Raw genomic sequence first — 15894 nt, 5'->3', positions numbered from 1 at the left:
TTTGTGGATTAAAGAGTCATTGTGAAAAGACATGTTGGAACAAAGAGTATAAAAAGAATTCTATAAAGAAATGCTTCAAAATGGACATTGAATGGAGTTACGGATCAAGTTGTAAAAATATCATAGGTAAGATTAAAGGTTTGTTTAGATACAAATGTTTGAGTGTGAATAATAATCAAAACCTATCAAAGTGTGAACCCTCAAGAAGGATCGCAAATGGTTCATACAAATAAAAATCATCATATACCAAGACATCCATGAAAAGTGAGACTTCATAAAAGAAAAACTTAAAGATTATTTTTTTTCCATTAGTGAAATGTTTTTTTGCTAAGTTTATTGAAGGGTTTTTGGTAATCCAAAACCATTTGTTTAGGTAAAAACCTCAAATTTTATTGAAGATTTTATTGTAATCCAAAACCATTTGTTTAGGTGAAAAAACCTAAAAGTTTATTGAAGGATTTGTGTTAAGCCAAAACAACTTGTAAAAATTTTGAAGAGTTTGTGGTAAGACAAAGCCACTTGTTTGGGTGAAAATCCTTAAAGTAGAGTAGTTGCACTAATTGTGGGAAATCCCAAAAGGTTAAGAGTGAACCAATCGAAAACTCAAAAGAATAATAACAAGAGGAATGAATTTTGCATAGTGATAGTGATAAGTGAAACTAAAAAAATAATTATGTTGTAAATGGGTACCTCAAAAGGCTTAATGATGAGACATATTCTGTTCAAATTTTTTATTGTAATTTCACCCATTGAAAGATTCTTTAGTGGTAGAAATTAAGGGAGAGTGTTGAATAATTAGTACCCATGTAATCAAACAGTGATAAAAGAACATTCAATCTATTGCTAGTTTGTACCATTTTCTACTAAATAAGTGAATAAACTATCAATGCTATCTAACAGTCCTCTTTGTACCATCTCCCTTTGCCCACATAGGAGATAACTCTAAACGGTTCTTCTTAGTATTTGATTGCTGAATGTGCTCTATAAATAGAGGCTTAAAACAATGGATGTATTGTATCAAAGATTTTATAGATCAATAAAATTTGTCTTACTTTCTTAGTTTATTCATTTTTTCTATTGTTTTACATATCTAATTTTCAGCAAGAAGAAAGCTATGCTGGTATGTCAAGGAAGAAATTCTATGGTATCTTATTGGAAAACCCATCAAAGTAGAATAAATCTTTTTTTTTAAATCAAAAGTAGGAAAACCACTAAAATATAAATATAAATGATAAATATCCTAGTTCAAAGGCAAAATTGGGAAAGAAACAAGAAGAAAACCCAATATCCTTGCCATACTATAACAAGAAGAGAAAGAGAAGAAAGATGAAGAAGTTGAACACCCATCAGCATGTTGCAAAAGAGTTGGAAGAAGAGGTCAGTACTTACAGTTTGAATAAACAATTCTAGAAGATAATAAATTTTTCAATTTAGGGAACAAGTTTGACATCTGGTCTACTAATTTTTTTTTGATAAAGTTGCCATCACAACCAAGGTTTGATAAACAATCAGCCACCTTGTTACCTTCTCTAAGCATGTAAATGATGCATATATCCTAAAAATAATGAAGTAATTGCCAAATCTTATTCATAATATATCGAAGCTACCAATTGTGAATTTTCTTGGTCGTACATGCATTAATTACCACAAGAGAATCCCCTTCAATCTAGATTTTAGAAAAACCAATCTTCTTTGCCAAAACCAAACTGTGAAGAAGTGCATGTGCCTTTGCCATGTTGTTTGTGCCAGGATTGATGAGAGCAGCCTTAACTAACAATTGCTTGCCTAACCAATCTCTGATAAAAATGCCAATCCTAGAAATACTAGGATTACCTCTTGATGCTCCACCAAATTTGATTTTAACAAAATCTCGGAAAGGGGGGATGCCATTTAGTAATGGACCTGTCTTTAGCATGACTAGATTTTGAATTTGGAGCTAAACCATCTAGTAGATTTATGTATTTCCATACTTTTAAAGTCATTTTGTCCCAATGAGAAAAATAATGATTGCATTGATGTTTGATAAATTAGAGTTAGCTATCTCCGATATAGAGACTTCCAACTTATCAAAAACTTGATCAATAGAAGAGACATCTTTCTTGAAAATTCTTTTATTTCGTTCCCACCATATCACCCAAACAACTGAAGAAGGTATACATTTCCAAAGGAAAGAGAAAGTGGACCTGAGGAGAACAACATGGCCTAGGATTCAAAAAATCCAAAATATTATTTGGTAAGGGCATGGACACATTAAGTTTCTTGATAATAAACAACTAGCAGGAGAAAGAAAATTTGTAATTGATAAATAAATGGTCCACTAATTCTAACTCTTCCTCACATAAGACACAATTAAAGGGATTTGCAATGCCAAACTTAGAAAGTCTCTCACTTGTTAGAATCTTCTTCCTGAGAGCTAGCCAAGAGAAGCAACCTGCTTTAGGGAGGATAGTGGGGTTCCAATAGAAAAAAGATACTCTACTCTTACTATTGTTATTTTCAATCTGTTGAAGAGCCCTATAACCTTCTTTAATTGAGTACTTGCCATCCTTAGATGGAACCTGAATTAGATTGTCCTCAAAGTTTGATAAGAATACAGACCATTGTTGAAAAATATTTGTGAGAAAAGAGGACTAGATATCATTGAGAGGCGATGAAGAAGGGTCCTTCGAAATTACTTTCCAAGAGAATATTTCCATAACCAAAATATAGTTGAGCAAGTTAGAGCCCCAATAGCTAGTCCAGATGACAATGATGTTTCATATTGATCCAAGTGGGAGAGTGGAGGGAGGCCATTCCAACAGTCAGACCAAAATTTGACACTACAAGCATTGTTCACTTCCCAAGATATGTACTTGGTAACAAGGTCTCTAAAATTAATCATGAAGTTCCATATTGCTAATCCCTTAAGAGGGTCAAGAATGGAGAAGATTCGTAAGGACACTTGTCATCCAAATATTTTTCCTACAATATTTCACACCATATAGAGCCAGGCTTAGTGTACATTTGCTAGACAAGCTTTCCCCCAAAAGCTTTCATTCTGTGGACAAGGTTGTGCAAACGAGCTCCCCCATGCAATTTCTTTTGGCCATGTTTTGGAGGGAGATGAAAAGAATCTTCTTATTTTTTGTCATATTGCTAACCCAAAGAAAATCATGAGTAATTTTCTCAATTTGGTGGATGATTGCTACAGGAGCTTTGAGGACCAACATATAGTAGTTGGGAATTGCAGATAGAACATATTTAATAAGAAAAAATTTCCCAGAAAAAGACAACCACCTAACCTTCTAAGCTAAGGTCCTAATTTTAATTTTTTTTATTGCAATAGACCAATAATAATCTTTTTTGGCCCCCATAAAGAAGGGAATCCCTAGGCAAGTAGAGAGGATTTTGTCAACTGAGAAACCCAAAATCTTAACAATCTTATTTGAAATGAATGATTTGGTGTTGAAGAAAAGGATAGTTGATTTATTTTCATTGATCTCTTGGCCAAAAGTTGAAGTATACAACTCCAAGGATAGCTTGATTTTCTTAGCTTCTATGACAGATGATTTACCAAATAAAAGAATATCATCTACAAAAAAGGAGTGGGTTACTAAGAACGAAGTACCTAAGATGTGAGCCCCATGCTAGAGACCATTTTCAAACTCTCTCAAAATGCTCCTACTAAATGCATCTGCTATAATAATAAGGAGGAAATGAGATAATGGTCACCCTGCCTAACCCCTTGAGTACAAGAGAAAAATCCTACTAGAAGTCTGTTGATAAGCACCAAAAACCAAGCATTTGAGACACAAGCTTTGATCCATTTGCACCATTTTTTTGCAAATCCAAATTTGGAGAGAACTTTGAACATAAAATATAAGAACACCCTATCATAGGACTTCATCATATCCAATTTAATGACAAAATTAGATTGTTGGTTTGACTGAATGGAATGAATAAGCTCATGGGCAACTAAGACCCCTTCCATTGTATCTTTTCCCAGAATGAAACCTCTTTGTTCATGAAAAGTAGTTAAGGGAATAAGATGTTGAAGCCTTAAGTAAATAGCTTTTGTGATAATCATGCAAAACATGTTTCATAGGGAAATGATTCTAAAGTCTACAAATGTAATTTGAGCTGCAACTTTTGGGATGAGAGAAATGTTTGTAGCATTAAAAAAATTTAGCATAGAACCATTTCTTTTGGATTCTTCCATGGAAGGTAGGAGGTCAACACACATGACATCCCAACATCTTTGAAAAAATAAGGCTGTAAAACCATCAAGCCCTGGAGCTTTGTTTGGAGGAAAAGAGAAAACCACTTTACATATTTCCTCAAGAGTAAATGGAGATAGGAATAGTTTTTTGTCACTAGTTGAAACTAATCTTGTAATGCATGCAAGGAGATGATCAACTACAATATCTGAGTTAGAGTCTAAATTTGGGGGAGTAAGAATTTTTTTGAAGAATTTAACTCCTTCCTTTTGTCTACCATGTGCATCTTCAATAAGACAACTAGAATCAAAACATCTTATGGAAGAAATAACAGAAGTAGCCATTTTATGTTTTATTGAAACATTAAAGAATTTAGTGTTTCTATCACCTTCCTTGAGCCACAACTCTCTTGATTTCTATCTCTAGTATACATCTTCCTAATTGCAAAGCTCATTCCACTCAACTTGTAGAGATTTTTTCTTATCCAATGTGGCTAAATAAAAACCATGTTGGATGATGTGTTGGTTAATGTCATCAAGTAGCTTACAAATCATCAATTTTTTCTTTAAGATTTTTTTGAAAACCTTGCCATTCCAATCCTTATGTTGGAGCTTAATGAATTTAAGCTTCTATGAAAATTGGAACATTTTAGTTCCTCTACAAAATGGAGCAGAAATCCACTAGTGTTGTTGTTCAGTAAGGGCTCGAAGCATGGGTGTCTAAACCACATACTCTCAAACTTAAAGGAGGAACCAAATGCATGGTACTGAGGAGAGACTTTCCACTCAACATTCAAGAGAAAAGAAAAGTGACCAGATTTAGATACTAGTAAAATTTTATAATTGAAAGAGACATGAAGGAGTTTCTAGCTCTGAGGTATGAAGAACTTGTCAAGCCTCTCAGAGATTTACAAAAATCTAGCTTGCTTGTTTGTCCATGTGAAAGATCCATTTTGTGGGATATCATCTAAAAATTGGTTGTTTATTGTAAAATTAAGAAAGTCTTGAATAGTTCTTGGATGAGGAGAAATACCTCCCTTCTTATCATCATCGGACAGAATTATCGTAAAGTCCCCACCAACTATGAATCGTTGATCTTCATCATGATGAGTAATTTGGGATGACTTTGTCCACGGGTTTCTCTTATCCAAGATGGAAGATGGGACATAAACATTTATTAACAAGAATATGAGATCGAAATACACTATCTTCACTAATTTCTTATTATGATCCTACCTAATCAAAAAGTCACAAACAGTCTTAGGATTCTAGAGAGTAAGGAGACCTCTAGAAGAACCTATACCTTGCATATGCAGAGACTTCCAAGCTGACCATTTCTTAATTTTTTTAGCATACATGTCACTAGAAATTTTGATCTCTTGAATAATGTAGATATATGCCTTAATAGAATCAAGTTGTTACTTAATTCTATACCTTTTATCAGAGGCACTTAAGCCTATGATGTTCTAGTGTGGTCTGAATCACTAAAACTATTTCCTCAAGAACCTTAGCACTATTAGGTTTCCATCCCTTAGACTTTGATAGTTTCTTCTCTACCTTCTTTGAAGAAGGTTTTTGTTCTAAGGTGAAGGACTGGGAGTAATTAAAAGAATCTATAGGTAATTATGACTATTTAAAATCATATTCATCTTCTTCAAGAGACATAATGTTCTCTGAATTTTGCAAGTGCAGAAAACAAGAAGGAGCAATATCAATAGAATTAAGTGTTGGAGGGGGTAAATTTATGCCTGATTGACTTTATGGAGAAATTCCTCCTTAAAATGAAGAGCATCAATCCCTACAGGAAACTCTAAGTTGACATATTGAAGAAGAGGAATAGGAGGATGGCATGGGATTGAATATGAATCTTACACTTGGTCAATACTATACTCAATCTGATTAAAACTAGTCTTCTCCAAGGATTCATTAGAGTAACTTAAAATTGTTGTTGAGATAATGGGTGTTGCACACATTGCATAATATTGTTATTTTATTATTATATTTTATTATGTATTGTTGTGCCTAGATGGACGTGCAACATGTAAAGATTCTCGTGGAATATTCTTGATGAGTTGTATTGTAACATTGTGAAAATATTTCATGTAATTATTTAATATTGGGGAAAAGAATTAAATGCCCAATATTAAATGTGGGGTCAGTGGGTTAGGTAGCACATGGTTTTAGCACATGGTTTATGTAATACCACTTAGTGGTTTTGTGGGACTTGCTACTATATAAGCAGCCACAAGGGTAGTTGTTGTAGAGTAAGAGAGAGTGACAAGGAGAAGACAAAAGGCAATTGTTTCTTCAACTATGGATGAACTCAAGCATACTTCACTCTATGATGGAAAAATTTCATTAGTCAAAATAAATCCTTCTACTGCAATTTCATTAATCATGGAAATGGCAATAGTAACAAGCTAGTCATCTGCTATAATTTGAAGACTCTTGTCTAAAAGCTTATGCCTTTTTTTTGGGATTTAATCAATCAATGCAAAATCAACTAATTTATCTTGAAAGATGAGATCATGCACTACAAAATCTCTATTCTCCAGATGAAAGAAATGGTATCGACACTGAAAGAGAAAGATTCTGTATTGAAGAATCTGAGTAAAGATGAGAGATAGTATAATAAAGACTCCAGAGAAATTTATGAATCGTCAAGAAGTATTTAGAAATGATTTCAGCCAACTTAGTTTGTATATGGTAGTCATCAAACTTAGAGAAAATTCCTGATATTGATGGGGGCTCAACTACAAGGAGTCATGATTGTCTTGAATATTTTGTTCTCAAACTGAGCACTTGCACAGATCAGATATGTGGTCCTCACATATTGAAACTTGCATCATTTCCATTGGATGATAGTGGGAGTTAAGATTCCCAAGCTAATGCTGAAATCTGTGAACTATACTTTCATCTTGAATGAAAAATTGTTGTGACCAAGAGCCCCATTTTGATCTAATGACAATAGCCTTTGAAATAGGCTTGGATATTTCTTTAAGGATAAAAACTCTAGATTCCTGATGAAGAAGTTCAAATGTAATAAAATCATATCTGACAAAAATACCCAACTAATTTGCCATGATTTCAAGAATTTATGGATCTATTTACTCCAAAGGAAATGAGGGAAAGACAATCCAAATTGAGAAATAATGACATAGATTGTCTATTGATTTGAAATTTGGCCTTCAGTGCAAAGTACACAGACTGATACCACTACAAAAATAAATTGGAATCAAATATTGCAACAAAGAAATTTGATGTAGAATCAACAGGGATGATTTCTTTTGAACCAAACTATTTGTCTTTAGCCCATCTTGAAATAATCTTAGATTACAAAGAAGAATTTGCAAACTTACCAATTAAAGTTGTTTGGTGAAGAAGTACGATGTTTGAGTCGATAAAGTGTTCTAGAAGAGTGATAGAAGGTATCTACTCCTTTTGTGGATCCTGTAATAGATCATTTCCTTTATCCATTTGCATATTTTTTCCCTCTAGACAATTTTTGGCATGCTCTGTGTAAAGGGGATAATTCCATCCTAAAAGCCTTGAAAGAGGTTGGAAGCCCTATTTGATCTGTTCATCAACATTTGGGCTTGTGGAAGACTATACTCACGTTGCTTGTTGACATCTAACACTGGATGAGTTGGCTTGAGGGGTAGGCCTATGCAATCTTCTGGCAAGAGTGGTAGGATTTGAAGATTCTCCCCTTTTAGTAGTGCATATACATGGATCATGACAAGTGGCATGTTCTAGGAAGGAGTATTTACCAACATGTGGTTGTTTCCCAAGAATGCCTAGAGCATTGAACGGGGTAGGAATGAATTTATGCTTAGTTCTAGCTTTTTGAACTATTGGTGTACTAGCAAAGATGCTAAGTGGTGAAAAAGAATCAGATCTGTGATCAAATTTTGAATCATCCTGGGTATGTGCAGGATCATGGTGTACCAAACTATGGCTTTAAGTGGCAGTGAAAAACTAGCAAATCAGGTTTATGTCAACTTGACACATAATTTTTAAGTGGTTATGGACTTTATATCAAAAAGTTGTAAGAAAATAATCTGTAAGAAATTGAATGTAGTTTCTAAACTACCAGGCCTTATCAGGAGAAAAAAATAATTAATTGGTCAAAAGTTTGAATTTTAGTGCATTACTAAGAAAATTCCAAGGAAAAAATAAAAAGTAGGTGTATGTCTGACAACCTTAATCAAAATCAAATCATAATATTTTTTTAATATAATTATAGATATGAAAAGTAGACTCATGCCCAGATATGACGCATATTTTTTGGTATTTTAATTCCAAATAAATAATTAACTATGAATTTTCTACCAAAACTTTTTTGAAAAAAAAAAAAAGTCCCGTGTCTGACCACCCTAACTAATAGAAAATTATACCAAATTTAAATTATTATTTTTTCTTATACTAGCCAAAGTATAGAATGTGACACAACTTTTAGATTTAAAAAATATTATATCATTTGAAAGTTATAGCTATTTTTCAATCAGTGTGTCAATCAGCACTTTAAAATTATCTTCATTGATAATTAACTAATAAATACTTATCGAACTCAGAATTTGACAAAAATTATATTTATGGAATCTAGAGATCGATATTAAAAAAAAAAATTGTTTTATTCAATTTCGATCAAAATAACATTGTCAGACGGCTACCCGAAGTCTGAGTATCACTAAAAACCTCTTCAAACACGTCTTTTGGGTTGACTAGGTAGGCTTGGTATTTACCAAGCCTAATCAGATATCCGATTTGAAATCAGATATCCGATATGTTGAGGTGAGAAAATTTAAAATCTCAACCCATTTTGGAGGGAAAATTGGGTTTAAACGTCACAACTTATTATTTCTAAATTATTTCACTTAGATTACTATGTAAAGATGTATTTTAATATATTATATATATATAATAACGTAATGTAAAGATATAAGATATAATCTAACAATATATATTAATATATTATGTTAATCTTATTACAATCTATAAATATAATTTATATTATTATTATTTTTACTAAATATAATAATGTAATTTTGTTAGCCACATTTATAGTCGCCAATTCACTTTCGGTTTTAATTTTTCTCTCAAGCGCATCCACTTTCACTATTGCATGAGAAACTTAACGCCCTTGAAGTGCCCAGCCAAAGCCTTAAACCCACACGGTCAGCCCTTTTTCCCCCATTCTAAACCACTTTGAACCACTTTGAACCTTAGTTCAAAATAGTTCAAAGTAGTTCAAAGTGGTTCGATGCGATTTTTATTACTAACGCTTTCTTTGTGTAGGTAATGTATCTCACTTGGTGGTTTGTTCTTCTGAAGCACTTTGAACCACTTTGAACCTCGGTTCAAAGTAGTTCAAGACTTATGTAATGATCACTTTCAAGTGTGGAAAGACAGTGCGCCACCTTTTACTCGTGATCTTGTCAGATGAGTGTGGTCTAAAAGACAGTCCTATTTCCAAGAAATATAATCATTGTAAATCATGTTGAAGATCTTCAAGTCGTCAAAAGGACTCAATTTGATTAATGTTGAAGTGTCCAAAAAAGGAAACAATTTAATGTCGAGCTCATGCAAAGGGTTTTCAAGCATGCGAAAGCTGGCGGAGGTGATGTCGAAGTAGTGGGTAATTATTATCCCGTACCCTCGCATGAAGTTACTGCTTTCCTTTAAAACTCATGTAATTTCCTCCAAAGTCTATTATCACGAGAGAAGCTGGTATAGACGGGGAGCTGTTAAGGAAATAGGAGAGATTTTTTGGGTTTTCGGCAAAGAACAGGTGAGAATTTGACAATCCTGTTTGCTCTGCAACTATATTCATTTCCAGATTTGTTTGTTTAGTCTTTGCATTTTTTTAGATTATCATGAGGACAGTCTTGCATTTCCTGGGTAACACTTCTGGTTTGGAATGCAAGAGACCAGTTATATGTGACACTGATCTACGAGGGGTAAAGATAGAAAGCTTGCAGACCAAGTTTTTAGAATATTCTAATTAAAATAATGGGTGCATGGAAGTGTTAACCAGTGGGTTAATAGAGGCCGCAGCGTTCCCCCCATCATTTGTAAGCCCTAAACTTTTGCAGTTGTGTATAGATCACTATGATGTGAGGAGAAAAAGTATTCTGAGTGAAGATGGCACCCCTATTCTTTCCATTTCGAGAGAAATTGTTGCCTCAGTCCTGCGTCTAACGACTAATACTTTTGCAGTGTTTTCACCTACCCAAGCCTTGGCTGAATACTGGGCAAATCCTAGTACATTTCGAAATACCTTAGCCAGGAAATGGAATGAAGTCAATTATGGGGGTGGGTCTAGGCTGCCAAAAGTTATTAAAAAAGATCACATGCAACCTCACATTGGTGACTTGGTCGTAATGTTGCATCGTGTGAAAGGTTCAGCAGATGTTTCTCTCTTTGAGGAATGGATGTTTAGATATATAGAAATTGTTTTCAAGGGTGAGCAATGGAGGGACTGGGCAGAAATCATTGCTACCTCTCTGAGGATGCAATTGATGCATGCCAAAGAGTTCTGTGAAGATTTCTACATGGCATCCTATCTGACCTATTCTATTGCATGTACTTGCGACCTCACCCCTTTGCCTCATGGTACTTGGAATGAAGAAATGTGTGTGTTTCAGTATTGCCCTCTATTGCAAAGAGATAATGTCTTAGAAGATTTCTGCAAGGTTCATGATGTGCTTCTGGATAATGTCCATATGTCTTTGAAAAAGACGAAAATGCCAAGGCTGTCTACAGAAGCTCAAAAGTTAGTACTACAATATGGGAGCTTCTATATACAATTTCCCAGGTTCACATACTTAAGAGTTGGAGGTTTTCAAGATGAACCTGTGAAGTTACCTAGGTACACCCTAGATTGTTTCATTTTGGTTGAATTGTGTAGACAGCTCTTTTCTGTTGTGAAAGACAATCTGCCAAAATAGAACTGGAGGTTACTTTTTCCCATTGAATTGAGTTCATTCATTTGCAACAGCATGGATAATGCTTCCATCATTGGGAGCAATTTACTAGGGTTCAATTTTGGCTTCTATCACGGAAGGAGGGATTCTGATAGTAAAGGCTATGCAACTGAGACTCTTGGCCTAGAAATGCATCCTCCAACTGTTTCATATTTAGAAGATATTTGGGAAGATTGAAGAAATGAAGAAGAAGTGCTGCAGAAAGATCATACTAGGCTGTCCCTTCAACAAATTAAAGCTTTCAATTTGAAGTTCAATGTAGAAGGGATAATGGATGATGGCCTAAATTTGATTGAACCTAGCTAGAAAAAGTCAGACAAAGCAAGGTTCTTGACAGTAGACTGGTTCAAATAAGAGGAAGATGACATTAATAGAAGAATCGGATTCATCCTTACCTATATGGATGATTGGTTGCAGCTGAGAGCTCACAGGAGTATCAGAGAGCCTCCTGTTGAAGTAACTTCTTCTCTTGAATTTTTTCAGTCTGACATTTCCTCTCCCCCTGTTGTAGGTGACACAGTCATTCAAACAAAGAAGGAAAAATCTCATCTCCAGCCACAAAAAATGGCCCCCAGGACAAGATCTCGCTCCAAATCCAAAATGGCATCTCAAGGCCAAGACTCGGGTGAAGGACTGGAGCCATCTAATAGTGGAGACGTAGATGTCCAATTTAAAGAAGCTCCCAAGACAGACCAGCTCAGATTCCTAACTTCGGTCAGGGATTCGCAATTGAGGCCAGAAAGCCCTACCATCCCCTCCTGGCTCTCAAATTCTATCAACAAGAAAAGAAGCCTACAACCTGTGATTACGCCAGTTAAGGACATTGTCACAAGATATGCGGCAAAAGGTTCAAAGGCCAAGAAAATGAAAATAGACGTCCAGTTGGTAAAGGACCCCCAAACCGGGAAGATAACTACGGAGGTGGCCACTTATACACAGAAGCAAGATTCTACAAAAATTGATGAGGAAGGGCTAAAGGTTACTTCCATTGACTTGGGGACTATAAACAGGAGCACTGGCAACAACATTTTCAAGTTTTCTACCGATCATATGCTCACACAATTAGAAAAGGACAGCAAAGAAAAGAAGGTGCTAAAAGCTATGGTGACTTCCATGGCCGAGTACATTGATTCCTTAGTAAATCTTGGAGTCATGCTAATCATCTAGTTGCCGCAACCCTTCGACCCCAACTCTGTAAAAAGCCAGCTGCTGACAAGACAGGTGCAAAGGGGGAAGCTCTTGATGGAGGCCATGGGAGTCTAGGTAAACAACATAATTCAAGAAGGTAACAAATTTATTTTAGAATTTACAAATGTCTACGCAGAAGGAGAAGCACTGTTAGGGGAAATTCAAACATTAGTACCCATGTGGGAAACAGAGTTATCACGATGCCAAGCCCTGGTTTCCTAGGTGACAGAGATAGAAAGCTTCGGCATCCTTAAGTTCCTAGGTGAAAACTCTATGAAAATCATAGACCAATGCATGCTATTCATCTTGAAGAATAACATGAACTAGAAGGAAACAGTCTACAGGGAAGCAATTAAAGAAATCCAGAGCATTGAAAATAGGATTACTAACGCGCACGAGGAACTTATTAAGGACATGAAGATAGTAAACTCAACAGGCATCCTGCAGTTTGATGAGAGAAACATGGACGCAGAGGTGCTAACGAAGAGCTTCACTGAAGTGGCAGAGATGATCAGGGACAGCGAACAATCCAAGGCCGAAGATTTCTCCATGCTGGCGAGTGTTGAGGCCATGTTGCACTTTAATCAGAACCTGATGCCACAACAGAGCTTGAAGATGAAAGAATACAGGTTGCAGAAAGATCCGTGTCGGGCCTGGCTTTTAAGCTTGAAAATCCCCCACCCTGCCGCAACTCAAGAATTGGTGGCCACGTTTCGTACCTGGAAATTAGTGTGGCAGACGGTTGGAGAAGAAGAGGAGGAAGCAAGTGAAGGCACGAGAGTTTAAAGGAATAGCTAGGTGTCTTTCTTTTTATTTTTTATAACTGTTTCTTGTTTTTAATCGAAAGAGCTGGACTTTAATGGAGGCTCTTTTCGGGATTTCAAACTATAAATGCTGGAACATTAAACCTTTTTTATTTTCAAGTAATAGTATCTTTAGCAATAGATAATTAAGTTTCTTTTAGTAGCAGATAGTGTTTTAAAAAAAAAAATAGAAAGCTGAGATAATATATGCATCTTTGAGCTTTCAGAAGACTTTGAGCATGAAAGTTATGGTATTCATATATTAAAGATTTGGGGTTTACGCTTTGAGACTTTGTGTTGGAGGCATTATGTTATCATTACTTTGTGAGTGAAAACTGTGAATCTTGAATTCTTAGCTGTTGTTCTTTTTATGTAAGTTGATTGAGAATTAGTTTAGTTTCAGTATCGTTTTTTCTTGAAAGGTTGCATGTAATGAAGCGAAATCATGCTTTGGAATGAACTCTATTTACATGTTAGTTTTCAATTTCATTATTGTTTCATGATTGACGTTGTTAATCACCTCGTTGTTAAAGAGAAACTAAGAGACCCTTAAGCATTTTCTAATATAAATGCAAAAATAATTTCAATTCATTGTAAATCCAAAAAAGGAGTTGTAGCTTGAGAAAATTCAGAGAAGAAGTTAAAGAGTAGGGTAGAAACTTCTTCAACTGTTGTGAATAGTTGTTTTCCCCCAAGAAATGGGCATAGAGTAAAATTAGTTAATTGTAAAGGTGGGACAATCTCTTCACCAACAAATTTATATATATAAAATACGTATTATATATTATTATATTAATATGTATGTTATTAATATATATATATATAATAACTTAATATATTAAATATAAATATATAATATGTATTATATATATGATTATATTAATATGTATGTTATTAATATATATATATATATATATATATATATATATATATATATATATATAATAACATAATATTTTCATTAAATATAATAAAGTAATACATATATATATGTCATTAATCTATATATAATAATGTAATCTGTTAATTAAATATAATAATGTAATATATATATATATATGTATGTATGTTATTAATAGATATGTATATTATTCATATATACGAGTCAAAGGGGGTCATAGGTCAACCATTGACCCCTTTTGACGCATTAAATGACAACATATGTCCTTAGGGGTCCTAAGAGCCCTAGGGACATATTACAATGGTTAGTATGGGTCAAAGGGGGTCATAAGGTAACCTATGACCCCTTTTGATCGATTAAAAGATGATATATGTCCCTACGGGTCCTAAGACCCCGAGGGGAATATTTGAATCGTTCATATGGGTGAAAGGGGGTCATAGGGTGACCTATAACCCCCTTTTACCCATTAAACGATGACATATTTCTCTTGAGGTCCTAGGACCCCTAGGGACATATTCGAATGGGTAATATGGTTCAAAGGGGGTCATAGGTCCCTTTGACCCATTAAATGATGACATATGTCCCTAGGGGTTCTAGGACCATTAGGGCGATATTCGAATGGGTAATATGGGTCAAAGGGGGTCATAGGGTGACCTATGACCCTCTTTGACCTATTAAACGACAACATATGTCAGTAGGGGTCCTTTGACCCCTAGGAACATATTCGAATGGGTCATATGGGTGAAAGGCGGTTTTGACCCATATGAATGATTCAAATATGTCGCTAGCGGTCCTAGGACCCCTAGAGACATATTTGAATCATTCATATGGGTCAAGGGGGTCATAGGCGACCTATGACCCCCTTTGACCCATTAAATGATGACATATGTCTCTAGGGGTCCTAGCACCCCTAAGGACATATCCGAATTTTTCATATGGGTCAAAGGGGGTCATAGGGTGACCTATGACCCCCTTTAACCCATTAAACGATGACATATGTCTCTAGGGGTCCTATAAACCCTGGGGAAATATTCGAATCGTTCATATGGGTCAAAAGGGGTCATAGGGTGACCTATGACACCTTTTGACCCATTAAACGATGACATATGTCCCTAGGCATCCTCGGACCCCTAGGGACATTCGAATCGTTCATATGGGTCAAAGGGGGTCATAGGGTGACCTATGGCCCCTTTGAACCATTAAACGATGACATACCACTTTGACCCATATGAATGATTTGAATATGTCCCTAGGGGTCCTAATACCCCTAGGGAAATATTTGAATCGTTCATATGGGTCAAAGGGGGTCATAGGGTGACCTATGACGCCCTTTGACCCATTAAACGACGACATATGTCCTTAGGGGTCCTAGGACCCCTAAGGACATATTCGAATCGTTCATATGGGTCAAAAGGGATCATAGGGTGCCCTATGATCCCCTTTGACCCATTAAACGATGACATATGTCCCTAAAGGTCCTAAGGACATATTCGAATGGGCCATATGGGTCAAAGTGGGTCATAGGGTGTCTTATGACACCTTTTGACCTATTAAACGATGACATATGTCCCTAGGGGTCCCAAGACCCATAAGGACATATTTGAAACGTTCATATGGGTCAAAGGGGGTCATATGTCTTTGAAAAAGATGAAAATGCCAAGGCTCTCCACAAAAGCTCAAAATTTAGTACTGTAATATGGGAGCTTCTATATACAATTTCCCAGGTTCACATACTTAAGAGTTGGAGGTTTTGAAGAAGAACCTATGAAGTTACCTAGGTACGCCCTGGATTGTTTCATTTTGGCCGAATTGTGCAGACAG

At 35.4% G+C, this 15894-nt stretch overlaps 1 pseudogene; it reads right to left on the bottom strand.

Annotated features, from left to right (window-relative positions):
• Positions 1-10028, bottom strand: part of LOC149575250 (protein CTR9 homolog) — a 41443-nt pseudogene extending 31415 nt beyond the window's left edge.
• Positions 10029-15894: the final 5866 nt, after the last annotated feature.

The sequence above is a fragment of the Cupressus sempervirens genome, chromosome 2 (assembly GCF_028749045.1).
Source record: "Cupressus sempervirens isolate cs-2001-9-10 chromosome 2, ASM2874904v1, whole genome shotgun sequence".
NCBI classification, from domain to species: Eukaryota; Viridiplantae; Streptophyta; class Pinopsida; order Cupressales; family Cupressaceae; genus Cupressus; species Cupressus sempervirens.
The sequence above is the reverse complement of the archived record's forward strand: the minus strand, read 5'-3'. Positions and strand labels throughout refer to the sequence as shown.